General features: G+C 38.6%; 1 protein-coding gene across 1 annotated transcript in view; it reads left to right on the top strand.

The window, feature by feature from the left end:
* mindy3 (MINDY lysine 48 deubiquitinase 3) overlaps positions 1-12,825 on the top strand; it is a 40,573-nt gene that overhangs the window by 11,488 nt on the left and 16,260 nt on the right. The window lies entirely within an intron of this gene.

The following is a 12,825-nucleotide window of genomic DNA, read 5'->3' as shown; positions in this document are numbered from 1 at the left end:
GGTTTAAGTTATACATAAAACAGGATTATTAAGAAATGCAATTATTTATTGAACATTGGTATCTTTGTTGAAGCCATCTGTATTACAGTTAACCAACAAAACCCCCAAAAAATCAAAATGCATGACCTCTCGTGACCTTACTCCATTACAATGAGGCAGTAACTCACTTTCAAAACACACTGTACTCAAGAGTTTTGTTTGTATGCAAGTCCCCATGTGTTTTATCCCTTTACTCAGAAGAGGAAGTGCTTGTTTCTCATAAAGGTTTCCACCTGGAGGAAAATGAGATTGACAGCAAACATTAATCATGCTCTTACACTTAAGGTCGTTTACTGTCAGTGCATTATCCTCATCCGGTGTTTGTGCATTTTGTGCACTGTGGGCTCCTTTGTCCATAATGTGTGTCCTTTTTTTTTTACATTAAAGAAATACTCTTATCTTTAGTATTACTTATTTCCTACTTTTTCATATACTGCACTTAATACAAATAATACAACTTTTAATTTTACGTTGGTCTCCGTACACGATGTAACTACAGAAGAGTCAAGTTTAAAATGGTAAAAAATATCGAAACTCTTTGGTCAATTTTGAGCGCTAATGGTCTAAACGGATTCAATGAATTATGCTAAGCTATGCTATGCTAGACGCAGAAATCGGCTGCATGGATTCCAAAACCGTAAAACTTAAAGTGATAGTTCGGCCAAAAATGATATTAAACCCATGATTTAATCACCCCCAAGCTGTCCGAGTTGTATATGTCCATCGTTTTTCAGACAAACACATTTTCAGATATTTTAGAAAATGTTTTAGATCTTTCAGTTGATTAAATGTAATGTTACGGGGTCCACGACCTTCAAGTCCAAAAAAGTGCGTCCATCCTTCACCAGGATGAAAAACAAAGGTCTTCTGAGGGTAATCCACGTGGTGGTGTTGTAGAAATATCAATATTTAAAGCTTTATTAACATTAATAACTACCTTCCAGTAGCGCCGCCATCTTAGTCGCATCCGCATTCAGGATGAGAGCTTACGCAGCCTATGGAGGCTACTCTGCTGCTGCTGCTCTGTGCCCCCGCCCTCCGAATTTGTCATACGTCACTAAGAAATGTGTGTACACTACGCTAATACTCTCTCTTGAATACAGAGGAGTCTAAGATGGCGGCGCTACCGGAAGGTATTTATTTTCGTTAATAAAGTTTTAAATATGGATATTTCTACAACAACACCACTAGGGGTGGGCAATAAACCGGTATGATAGTAATTACCGGTATTGTGTCACGCCATGATATGGATTTTGCAAAACCGTTGATACCGGCGTTACATATTTTAAATTCTATTTTTGCACTTATCAGGGTTCCCGCGGGGTGTTACAAAAAACTAACCTTCAGAAAGTTATATCTATGGCCTTAAAACGCCCAGATCTTCATCCTAGGACTTAAATTTAACTTTATGAATGTTATTTTTTTAAGACCCCGCGGGAGTTTACCCAAGTCAAGTCATACCTCCGTTCCCGAGATGCACTGTCCACAGAAACACAAAACGAAAGGCTCCGATCGCACTTCAATCCATTTTTAATCATCATTTTTTTAAGAGGATGCACATAATAGTGCACGCAAATCCTGCCAAAGACTATATTTCAGGTGTTGTGATCTGAATACAGCGAGTTTGGCGAGAAACAAGCTCGTGGCTTACCTATAGCATTTCCAGGTTCTGAAACATAACAGGACCCAGAAGCTGACAAAATCAACACTGCTTTATTGAAAATCAACTTAAACAGTCGGGTTGTCGAGTCCCAAGGCACCAACAGCGCGTCAACAGTGTTATACATTTAGGAGGCTTTTTTTACCTCACTGCTTCAAAGTCGTTTAACGGTGTACTCCCTTTTCACTCAGATCTGCTCTCTCTACTGTGCCCTGCAGGCGCTCTCCAGGTAAGCGATTGGAGGACGGAAAGCAAGAAATTACCGCAATAAACCATAATTTGGCAAAAAGTGCAGATTTATCTTCTTTTAGGAACCATTCCTTTTTTGATAGCGCAAATGGTTGAGGAGTAACGGTTAAATGAATAGCGCTTTCAGAGTGCTTTAGCGGATAACGTAAGCTACGTACCAAACACATTAAAAACAACCTTTAATGGTAAATTTCGTTTTCTTAATGCAGGTTTATTAATTAGAGAGGCTATTAAACAATACATAGTGCATATTTACGCATAATAAAGTATGAGTGGAGTGTTTTTGGCAATGTGAATCTGCTGGTTAATTAAATTAAATGCAATTAAATGCAATAAATACATTTATTAATATAACTAGCTTGTATTAATAAACTGCATTCATTAATGCGTTCAGGGATTAATAATAATTTAAAGTGAGATGGCATCTCCCATCAGATGTTCATATTAACAACAAAAAGAAAATCTTGTTCTTTGTATATTTATAAATCAAACAGACACCAGATATACACAGCACACAGCTTTAAAGTTGTTGGATGTAGCGTAAAACATTGTAATAGCCTACAAGCAAATGACCATACTAATTTCCATATTTTCATACTTCCCATATTAGTGACAATATGCATAAGAGTCCACCCATCCACACAATTGCGCTTTTTAAGGAAAAAATGGGAAAAGAAAAAAAATCATGTCTATGTCCAATCCCTCACTTATTAGTAACTTAAGGTGAAAAATACAAATTTTGTCCGTAATTTAACTAAGGTTTACTACAGTGTGACTCCAAGTTTTATCTCATATGGCAACATACCGTAATACCGTTATACCGGCTGAAGAGTGAAAAATACCTTGATATGAATTTTGCTCATACCGCCCACCCCTAAACACCACACGGATTACCCTCAGAAGACCTTTGTTTATCATCCTGGAGCCGTTTGGATTTATTTTGTGAAGGATGAACGCCCTTTTTTTGGATTTAAAGGTCGTGGACCCCGTAACATTACATTCTATCAACTGAAAGATCTAAAACATTTTCTAAAATATCCGAAAATGTGTTTGTATGAAAAACGATGGTCATTTGCAGCTTGGGGGTGAGTAAATCATGGGTTTTATATCATTTTTGGCCGAACTATCCCTTAAATTTGTTTAACCTTTAATTTTAGGGATGGGACAATAAATGCCAACACACACTTATAATATGGATTTATTGGCCCATCCCTACTTAATTTTCCAGGTTTTTGCAAGCATATTTTTCAGATATGTTTTACACATGGAAATTAAGTAAATGTACTTAACTAATTTTTTTTTAAATTAAGAAAAATGACACTGTAAAAAATATGTGATATTTACTTGTGTTTTGTATGTTTTGGTAACAATATTATACATACTAGTTTTAGTACTTACTACATTTAAAGTCTTACTTTTTTAATGGAACGTACTAATTTAATGAAATAAAATGTTCTCTTTTCTTTTCATATATTAATTATTATATAACACATTATGATGAGCAAGTAAGAAGACACTGGTCTCAGTACTGGCATTAGCACAGTTCTTGCTCATTGAGTGAATTAACACATCATGATTTTCATCGTGTCACCTACAGTCTATACACAAGCAGCACTCTTCTGAATGATTGTAACCACAAAACTCTAAGATGAAACAGAAACTCTTCTAAATCTCAAAGATAAATGAACATCAAACACTTACAAAAAGTATTTTTTTTTTAGTTAAAAACACATAAAATAGGGTTTAATTTCAAATGCCGTCCCATGCATGCAAAGCTGTCTACTAAAATACTAGACGTTCCATTTTCAAAACACAGAGGCGAAGCCTTCACTATCCAGTTACGTATGGAATCACAGATGATGTTATGAATACACTTTTTTTTATTTCCTACATATTTGATTACATTATGTTAAGTCATTGTAGATAATCAGCTGTGTGCTAGATTCTATATCACCACCACTTACGCATTTCACTCGTATTACACGCATTACACTTGCGTTGCCACAGTTTCTACAAGGATGATAGTGCAAATATTATTATAACTTCATATTATTATATAATTTCATTGACAATGACAAGGGAAGACCCATTATTTAAAATAGGAACTTCTTTGAATTCAGAAATCCTTGGGAACTTAAATGTAAGTTCACAACTGCATCTTATATATTTTTAAAGATTTTATTACATTATTATCAAAAAATAATAGTATGGATATTTTTATTACAAAATCACATCGATTCCCCTTTAGAAGGCCTTTATTAACCCACTGGAGCCATGTGGATAACTTCTGTGATGAATGGATGTGCTTTTGGGCTTTAAAAGCCATAGCACAATTTACTACCTTTACAAAGCTTAAAAGAGCAAAGACATTTTCTAATATAACTCCGATTGTGTTCGTCTGAAAGACGATAGTCATATACATCTCAGATGGCTTACCATTGAGTAAATCATGGGATAATCTTCATTTCTTGCTAAACTATCTCTTTAATTATTAAAACATTACATACATTTAATAGTCATCTCTAAACTAATGTTACAGTTGATTTACACTTAAAGAATAATGGAAATGGACCTACACTGTCAGATGTGTCTCTTGACTCGAGTCTTTTAGTATTGATGTCTCTCAGCCTGATTAAAATTGCAGGAGTAGAAGCTTCAGGATTTTTCTTATAGCTTTGTAAGTCTAAATTTCCCCATGAACCACCCTCCATTTTTTTTCCTGTGTGTAGGACATTTCTACTGTGTAATAGTAGTCTCTATTTTCTAAACACAACCTCTGAACGTAAAATTTATGCTTGTCCAGTACTATCTTATCTTCCTGACTGAGTCATTACACCTTAATAGTTTCCCCATACTTTGCTTCTGCTTCTCCAGAGTTCTTGGCCACTTCTAAAGTTTTTAAGACCAAATTTAACCATGATTTTTGTCCATTTATTATAGTATTTTTTTAGTTGGTGGTGTTTTGTTGTGGTTGAGTAGTACATGGTTACTGCCACAGGGGTTTGAATTAGTGATAGACCTGTCCAATTTTTGCACATTTTATGTGCATCGGCCGATACGTGGCTGCTGTGTTCGCCGATTTTTTTTCCGGCATTATTTACAGAGTTAACATTTGGCATCATCGTGTCATTTTTATGATGTAAATTGAGTGAGCAAAAGCAGTATCCACTCCAAATATCGGCTTAAAAAATAATCGGCAGCCTGTATCGGTCATCGCATTAGTCTGATGAAACAAAAATCGGTATCGGCATCATTACTAAAAAAAATCCATATCGGTCGATCCCTAGTTTGAATGGGAACACAAGTGCAATCTGAATATCCTGTCTGCATTTTTTTTATTCAAGCAAACTGGTTTAAAAAGTATTGGATTATTTTCGGACCTTCCCTCAATGTTCACAGAATTCTCTTGCTGCATTTTGTGTGTTGTGTGTACCCAGTAATATTCTGATTCAGTGATGCTCTTTAGCTTATTTTTTTAAGCTAGCTTCCCTAACACTGGTCAAATATTGCTCTTATTGTAGCTTGTTCTGCAGGGCTTTGTTAAAATGATAATAAGCAGCTCTGCAGAGAGCTTTAAGATGACGATGCTCTTCTCGATTTAAACTACCATAGATTTCTCCTGCTTGCTTCTTCAGTGAGCTTCTACATTCCCATGAGCTTTAGTAGATCATGGTGATTTAAGGGCTTGTTCCTCTGTGTTCTCTTAAACAAACGGCTTTTGCACACATACGCAATGAATTTAACCCTTAGGCTTTTAGAAAGAAAGCACACACTTTTTTTCTTCACCTTCTCTCTGGGACCGGTTAGCAAGAGCATAGCCTCAGGTGAGTAATGCCACGATTTCCGTTAGGAAAGCCGATCTCTTTTCCCCTGGAGCTCTGGCTGTGTATCCATCTGGTTTAGTTTTCCCGCTGGAGTCGCCGGTAGGGTCAGCCACTCTGCCAGGCCCTCCAAAAGAAGAGAAGAGCTCTCAGACGACACCTCAAAGGCAGCTGTTAACAGGATGCACACTAAAGCCTTACGACTAATTGAGCTTGGCGCACGGTGGTGCTTGGTCACAGATGAGCCTGCTAGATTATTTAATGGATCATCAGAGCTATGGTAGTTGTGCTGATGTGCTGGGCCTGGTTTTGCTGATCATTGGGGCAGTTCTTGATATTTTTTTTTTGGGGGGGGGGGGGGTGAGTTTGGTGTCTAATGGCTGGCCCATCTCCCAACGGACACATGCTCATGTTGCCGCCTTTGTTTGTCTCTGTGTCTCTGCTTTTAGCTTCTAATAAGATTTGCGTTCCATTCTTATCTGATTTGCATGGACACAAAGCAGCAGACACCACACAAAGTGACCTTTCACAGAGGTCCTGAGAGGGCCTCGGACACACACAGACACAGAGCACTGGACACTAAAGGAATGATCTACATTCCCAGTGGACGGACAATCGGACAGCCACACACACCCTAAGGAAAGTGAGTAATGGAATAGCAGCTTTTAACGCGACCCAGTGGTAACTATAACCTCGTGTAATGCAGTGAAATGTGATCTGTGATTACTGAACCAGAGTCCCCCTGTTTATACCAAATCTGATGCTTCTCCTGCTCACACTCCCAACGGTGATTAATGGATGTACTATTGATGGTGTGGCATGTGCTGGTACAAAGTTGCAGGACTAATGGCCTATCCTGGCCTTGTGTTGGGATCACACTTGCTGTTCATTTCATGTCTCCTCTGTTTTTCTCTGATGCTTTTATCTTCCTTTCTTGAAGTCTGCTCTCCTCTTTGATTCGATATGATGAGCTTCACATCCCCTATTTCCTTCCTTCCTTCCTTTTCTTTCTTCCCCTTCTTTACTTCTCCATCCTGCTCTGTCTCTCTCTGGAGGCTCTTTGTCATTGTCCAGGCATGGGATGCAGACCTTCTCCTTCACTTTTGTGTTCCACTCATCCGCAGACCTTGTCTCGTCTCGATTCTGATGAGGTTAACATCCTCATCTTTTAACTGATCCCTTGGTCCTTCTCTCCTTCCTATCCACTCTTCAGAGGCCTGATCTCTTCAAATACCCACAAACTAGTGCAATCAGCCCTAAGCAGACAAAACCGTTTTTGTCTACTTTCCAGTTTGGGCCCCCTACTGCTATAGACTTTGTAATGATGGTGCTGTACGTCTTGGTGGGGAGTAAGTTCATGTGCGTATTATTTGTATGAGTTTGTGAGGAAAAATAAGTAGCAACGGCACAAACCGATGGTAAAGTCGTCTGGTACGCCCCAGGGTTCTGTCCTCCCCTTGCTAATTTACAGACTTCGTGCCCAAACACAAACATTCGCCTTACTTTTGTGAGTCTCTCTGGGGCTAACCTCGTTGTGGAGGGTCTTGCTTCTGTACAGCCCTGCTCTGCTACTTTGTAGCTTTCTTTGTACCATCACGTAGTACCGCCATGTTCTTGAAAACCAGAGCTGAAACAACCCTGGATCTAATTTCTGTCATGCTAAAACACCTCAATCATCGCTTTCTTAAATGTCGTCCTTGAAAAGATGTTACTGTGAAATACACCCTAACGAACCGAATAGGAAGGGAAGAATATAGTGTTACTTAATACATTTCACTTTCATGAGACACTTTGTGTGTTTCCAGTCTCATCAGATGGTCGTCTCCATCAGGCATTGTGCTGTTTGACATATCATTAATCATTTCCTTCACTGTGATCTGATCTGTTGCACACTATGGCTTTGTAGTGCCAAACATGCGCACACACATATGCTATCTCCACACTTTACGTGGGTATCCGACGCACAATCATACATGTGCCATCATTGATCCTGAAGCTTGGCTCCTTGAATTTCATCTCTATTAAGGCTGTACATGACAGTATAGCATACAAACATGGACACACAGTAGTTTGTACCCAAGGGGCTCGTAATACATGCAGGGCCTCACATCTCCTCTTAACCCACAACAATGGCCTCTTCAGTGGTCTCTCAATAACGCCGATGTCTGTATGGGGAATACTTCACCAACAAAAGACGTGGATACAAAGAATACAACAAGGAGATGGGGAGATAGTGTTAAATGCAGAATTGGACAGACCCTGACATTAAGAGGGACGCCAGAGAAGCAAAGGAGGGAAGAATGACTATGATACAGTTACGAATACACAGTGTGTCTGGTCGGTGACCCAGCCAGCTCTGACGTATCGGGTGTCTAAACGGATGCTCTTTGATGCTGGTGACATTTCTCTGTAGTAGAGCACTTGAGAAGAACGGATCTACCTGAGTCACAGGGGCCAAGTAGCACTGAATGCTAATGTGGCTAATATAACAGGTGTAATTGTTGCCATTGCTTTGATGTTACTAAAACACTGTGCTGTTTGTTCTGAATCAGAATACATAGGACCTCCATGGGTGGGTTGTTACCGTAAAATTCATGAACCTTTACACCTGACCCAGTCATTCTCAGAGATCTTTTCTCCAAGGTTGATCAGGATTAGGTTGGAAGTTGCAAAACACATCAATGACATTTGGGTTGTGTTACAAAGCAGGGTTGATTTTGTTGACAGTGATGGTGGTGCAGGGCTGCATTGGCGTTTGTGTGTACAATGTCAAACACACAATGTTTTTGACATTTTTACCGCTCTTAATCGAAATTTCTCTTTTCATTGGCATGTGACTTTCCTCTTGGATGGAATTAATACTTAAATTGATTACTTTAACAGACTTTTTTTTCCTAGTTTTTTCATGCTGTTAACTCCTGTCTGCTGCTTGTCCTTCACATGTGCAAAAAAAAACTGTGCCCCAAAAACACCAAAAGATGTTTGTTTTTAAGAAAAATGTGTCTCACGGATATTTTTTGAAGTTTAGTCATCAGTCATATATTAGCTTTAATGAGAGCTGCCCCTCAGATCTCCATTAATGGCTTATGTCCTTTGTTCCTGCATTCTGTGATTTATATATATTTTGTGTACGCGTTTCACAGACTTCAGGAAGAAAATAATAAAAGCCAGACTTTGGATTATTAATGTGATGCTGCCATACAGAAATGTTGAAAAATGATGCTCACTGAGCTTGTTGATAAACATGCTGATATTAAATCACATTATCTCGGAAGGTGAAGCATAGTCAGGAATATTATACATAAATGCTTAAGGCACTTGGCTTAAATGTATATCACTGGAATGTAGGGTTGCCAACTTTCTAAAATGAAAATAAGGAACAGTAAGCCCATTGGCCCCTTATTGGGGGGGGGTGTTACCTGGGTCCAGTGACATGACCCACGAAAGAGAATTTTGAAAAAAAATAACCTCTGAAATGAAGATAGTGAAAATAGTGGAAACTAATTGATACATTTAGATAAATATATTTCATACAACTTAGGCCTAAATATTTATAGAAGAGCAAAAGTAGGCCTAATCAGTATACAAGAATGAACCACATAGATGTGAAATATAGCTAAAGGCTATTATGATCATTTTGCCAACAATGAACCATGGATTTGTTAAGTTTATAATACGTTTGAACCCTCTTCAAAGACCCCACCCCTTTTTAAACCTTGAGCTATCTAAATCCATAATTATTTATTAAGAAACCCATCAGAAATGATTGACACATTATGAGACGGGAGGGAGCGGGAGACAGGAACAGAGGGGGAACAATGGGGAGATATATGTGGAATGTTAGGCTAAACCTGTACTATCTCTTTTAATGTAATCACTGTCTTATCAACTATATTTGAGTTTTAAAAATCCACATAATTACATACCATATGAGCCTCTGGAGACGTTTAGCCCGATTTATAGTCGTGCGTAGGTTGTACACCGTAGCTAGCTCTGTGTAGCCTGACGCGCACCTTGCAAAAATTTTAACAACGTGTCAGATCTACGCGGACCGCAAGCGTTGTGATTGGTCCACCAGAACCCCTCCCGTCAGGTAAAAAAAACCTGCATCATATGTATTTCAGTTTGTGATGGTGAAAATATATAAAATATTCAAAAATACGGAACAAAGTGCGTTCTGTATCAGTTCAATATGGAACAAGAATTTAATGTGTCAAATACGTGATGATTCCGTATTATATACCGAACGGTTGGCAACCCTACTGGAATGTGATCTTGTTTATTACTGTATGTATTAGTTTAGTCCCGGTTGTCCTAGGGGTGTGCGATATGACGATATATGATCGTGGACGGTTCAAATGTATTGTGCCTACATCAAGTACGCAACAAGTGCAAGTACGCGACAAACTGAGGCCAGATATACTTTATTCCGCATCCAGCTCGCATGTGTCCGCAGAGCTTTCCAAGTATACTCCCTGCTGCTACACGCGAAGGGCCGCGTTCAACACGCGTATGCAAAACAATCCCGCACAAGGGCCGCACTGATTTGCGACATTTACAGTACATTAAAAAAAAATTAATAAATGAAGAAGAGTAGCGGATCCACCATTGCAAACAAAGTTTAGAAGAAACAACAAGAAAACAGTATGGCTGTATTAAGGCTCAGTAATGGCAAAATAGTCTTTTAAAACCAACATGAAAAAGAACCGTGATCAAATTGTGAAATCGTGACCCCCCCAAAACAATCCCTATATAATTTTTTTCCCATATCGCCCACCCTAGGTTGACCTCATATTAGCAGTCCACTTTTTACAGTATTTTTATTTTTTAGGCAATAAGTGAAGTTTCTTTTTTCTTGTGTCCCTGAAACACAAATCTGTCCAGGATCAGTGCATCCGGACTGTCTCTATGTTTAACCATGGATTTGTGTGTTCGTCTGGGTTGGATCCCTCAGCAAGAAGAACCATCCCGTCTACGGGTGAAGTCTTTACCAGACACACTGCTCTGTAATTCCCCTCTATTAGAGCACGTGTGTGAGTACAACTACGAAACGCTGACTCAACAGGACTGATTACAGGCCTGGTTGTGTTGTTATGCAGCCACAGTGTAAACATCAGCCGAACGGCATGATGTTTTTGTTACCGGGGGTCAGACTTTATAATGAGACATGAACTCATATGCTATTAGAATGGAGCCACAGTGTGTTTGTGTGCTAGAAAGGTGATGCGTTTATGTGCACAAACACGTGTAATCACAGATACTTAACTCACCCAATTGTTTGTAAGTGTGGTGTGTGATAGAGTATAAAAGTTTTACATGTTGCCAGCAAGAAGTGCTTCATAAGCATTAGTGGTGCAGTGGTTCTCCAACTTTTTCAGCATGTGCACCCCCCACCCCCTACTGTATGTACAGTGCATTCCTTCTCGGCCCCTCTGAAGAAAATGTATGACACATAAAATATTCTAAAACTTACAGTTTTAATTAAACAAAACATTTAATTATACAACTTATTTCTGTTGGTACACAAAATTAATAATTATGATAAATTAATGTATTTTATAATATGTCATAAAACTGGGGCCACTGCCCCCAGTTTGAGAACCACTGACTTAAGCGAACCACAATGACAACCCTATACATCTTCATTTGACAGTGCATAATCTGTCAAAATATCGAAATTAAAACCTCATCATTTATTGTTCAAAACCCATATGACTTTAATTCCATGTAACACAAAGCAAGAAATGTTGAATTTGTTTATATAACAAAAGCATAGTGACTAAGGCCTCCTTTTAAGTTTCAAAAGACCAAAATTTACATTGTTGTTGACCAAAATTGTTACCCTCTGCTGTATCCCTCAAATCTCATTTACACATGTGGATATTCAAACATGTGTTGACAGTGTCTTTGTGTTTTACATTTGTGATCCATACTCAAAATCTGACATCCCTAGCAGTGGGTACTAGTAAACAAGTGTTGTAAGCCGTGAACATAGACACACCCGGAGCAGTTGGCATCCATTTACAGAGAGCACCTCTCAGTCTCTTCCTTGAATCAGTGATCTTTAGGTTACAAGCCCAACTGTCTAACCATTAGGCAACAACTGTTCTTTTTTTTTTTTTATGCCAAGCACCGTTTAAGATAAAAGGTGAGCTTGGATAATTATCACTGCACTATGTCTGTTGGCACCGTTAAGCTGTGGCCCACTGGAATTTAAAACTAAAAAATCTTTTTCATTACTTGAGGAATGAGGGTTTATTCAAAAATCCATCTCATGCAAGTGATCTAAAAGTTTCATTTTAACTACCGGCCATATGACTGCAGCAAGGTGTTGTGAGAAATGTTTATGTGTGTGCTGAAAGAGTATTAGCTGATATTCTGTTATTGATGTCCAGCTGCAAGTTCTCCTTGTCATCGATTTTCTTCATCCTCCGTTTTTCTCTCTCCTGTTCTCCTCTCATGTGTTGCCTTGTCCCTGTGTGACTGTGAGCTGTATATTTACTCTGAGAAAGAAAAGGAGATTTTTGTGTGGGTTGCACTGAAACCATGCTGTTTAAGTACACAGTCTGTGCTTATATTCTCTCTTCCATGACCATGTTTATGTGTATGTCCGATGCTAATGTATGTTCGCATCGACCGCAGTAAAACCGTGTGCATGCATGCATACCATATAGTTTATCAAAATGTGTAAGTTTCCTAAAGAAAATGTATCTTGTGCCTTCCCATGCAAATCTCTCCTCCTTGATTCTAAGGCATCGTTTCTCAAGGTGTGGGGCGAGCCCCACTGGTAGGGAATAGGAACATTTCAAGTAGGGCATGATAAACGGGGGGAAATTTTGTCATTTTTGTGCCCATCTCTATTAATTCCAAAACACTCAAAACGACACATTTAAATTTAAGCCTAACTTAAAATAACATCAGATTGTGAAGAAAATGGCACGTGTAACCATAGCTTACAAGAATGAATTAACGTCGGAATGTTAATTGAAGCGGAACAAAATCTTTAATGTGGAGAGGCGTTATAGGTGGTATCGTGTATAAGGGTTAACAATGAAA

Source organism: Paramisgurnus dabryanus, chromosome 13 (assembly GCF_030506205.2).
Source record: "Paramisgurnus dabryanus chromosome 13, PD_genome_1.1, whole genome shotgun sequence".
NCBI classification, from domain to species: domain Eukaryota; kingdom Metazoa; phylum Chordata; class Actinopteri; order Cypriniformes; family Cobitidae; genus Paramisgurnus; species Paramisgurnus dabryanus.
The sequence above is the reverse complement of the archived record's forward strand: the minus strand, read 5'-3'. Positions and strand labels throughout refer to the sequence as shown.